Source organism: Hordeum vulgare, chromosome 6H (assembly GCF_904849725.1).
Source record: "Hordeum vulgare subsp. vulgare chromosome 6H, MorexV3_pseudomolecules_assembly, whole genome shotgun sequence".
Lineage (NCBI taxonomy): Eukaryota > Viridiplantae > Streptophyta > Magnoliopsida > Poales > Poaceae > Hordeum > Hordeum vulgare.
The window spans coordinates 547,524,198-547,526,158 of record NC_058523.1 but is presented as its reverse complement, the minus strand read 5'-3'; the positions used below and the strand labels follow the sequence as shown (position 1 = coordinate 547,526,158).

General features: G+C 46.8%; 1 pseudogene; it reads left to right on the top strand.

Moving 5' to 3' along the window:
* The first annotated feature begins 211 nt into the window (after positions 1-211).
* On the top strand, positions 212-1,687 carry LOC123405838 (annotated as a pseudogene).
* The last annotated feature ends 274 nt before the right edge of the window (positions 1,688-1,961 follow it).

The following is a 1,961-nucleotide window of genomic DNA, read 5'->3' as shown; positions in this document are numbered from 1 at the left end:
CAAGAAAATGCTCAATTATGACCAAAAATAAGGACGACGGTTTAATTGGTCATTGAACCATGCCTAAAATTCCAAAATTAGTCATGGCAAGTCTAAGAGGGTCCAAAGCCCATAACGTTATGACCTTTTGCGTCCATTAGGTCATGATCCTATTGCACAAAATGGTCATTAAGGTGCGTTGCATTATTTATGATCATATTTCAGCGCTACCATGACTAAATATAAGGTTGTACATATGCGTGGAGGTGACTGGACAACACCTCACCAATTTTGCCTATGTGTCATGTATACACAGCAAAAAATTGTTTTATACGTATATGGATGAAGTAAATTATATTAGATAAATACCAATAAATTATAATTATTCATTTTAATATCCTAAATATATTAGAAAATACAATATAATTACCAAAATTAAATATATGAGCCCATGCTAATCTCATAATGTTTAGACCCTATTTAGATAAATATTTTTGAAAGGTGGTATAGGGTACCTTAACTTGGTGTTTGAGACAATAAAAACTTAAACATGACAATAAAAAAATATGTGGGTGAATTTTTCTGTAATGCTAAATACTATCATAATTAAATGAAAAGTATTTCCACCCACAACACACAACCAAAGAATATAGCTTTCTTTTGAGGGAAATAATAAATATTTTACAACTCTTTTGAGGCAATCAAAAAATACAACTAGAGACAACAATATGAGTCCATATTTTCTAAATCCAATATCTATACGGACTTGAGCAGACCCATTAAGTGAAAGGATATAATTCAATCAAAAAAAGTGAATAGGATATAAAGACCCTTCTCCACAAACCTAACCCTAACCCTATCTCCAAACCCGCCCCCTCGACTCCCCTGCCACCCCTCCGGCCGCGAGCCGTCCTTCCCCTCACCCCTCACCAGATCCCCTCGCCCCTCGACTGCTGCATGCCCCGACATTAGCGTCGGCGGATCCGACGGCTCCCTGCTCCTCCTCCCCCCGCCAATCCGGCGATCCCCCACCCACCTGATCAGCCCGCGCACCGCGCAGTCCGAGTCCGACCCCCTCCCTGCGCCGCCTCGCAATAAGTGGCCTCGCCGGCGCCGAGCAAGACGTCGTCTCGCTGGTGTGCCGCGTCGCCCGGGCCCTCAACCACCGGATCTTCGACCTCGTCGCCCTCATCTTCCGCCACAAGGTAAGCGACCCCGCCCCCCGTAGGCCTCCCCTTCCCTCCCCCTCCGCCCGCCCAACCCTAACCCTAGCTGACTTACCTGGCACAACGCGGGGTCCTTGGGCGCCGTTGCGGACTTCGCCATCGCCTCGTCTTCGCGTGGAAGTTCCTGCGCTCCTCCTCGTCCGCGCGGCCCCGCCACCCCCAAGCGGCCCTCACCCGCTGGCTCCACGGCGCCTGCACCCGACGACCCGGCTCAGCCCGCCGGCGACTCTGGGACGGTGGGTCATCTGCTCCGTGCTCGTGTTGCCATTTTTTGATGTGTCGTTTGGGTTTCGGTTGCTGACAGGGGTTGTTTGTCTGTGGTTGGCCAGCTGACAACGCGGAAGATTGTGGCGAGGCGGTTCGGCGGCTTCAGAAAGGTACGTTCTCTTCCTCTGGTTCAGTGCTCTCCAGTGCTCGGTTGTATGGAGATCAGATATGTATTGAAACTTACATGGTGCAATGGCAGTGCTGATGATTGTTGATGCACGGAAAGGGAGATTTGTGCCTATAGGATATTGTATTTAACATAAATAAAGCTAATATCTTTCTCCAGTGATGTTTAGTTTAGTTTCGGTCTTTGTCTTTTAGAACAACTCCATGAAATGGCAACTTCTGTCGTGGTTTGTGGATAGTACGTACAGTATGTGTCACGAAGGACTATGGAAACGACAATTACTATGTTTTTCGAGCTATTGGGTGATTAATTTGTTTTATTTATGCTGACCTGTTATATACTGTTGAAATGTGCTCAGCTCT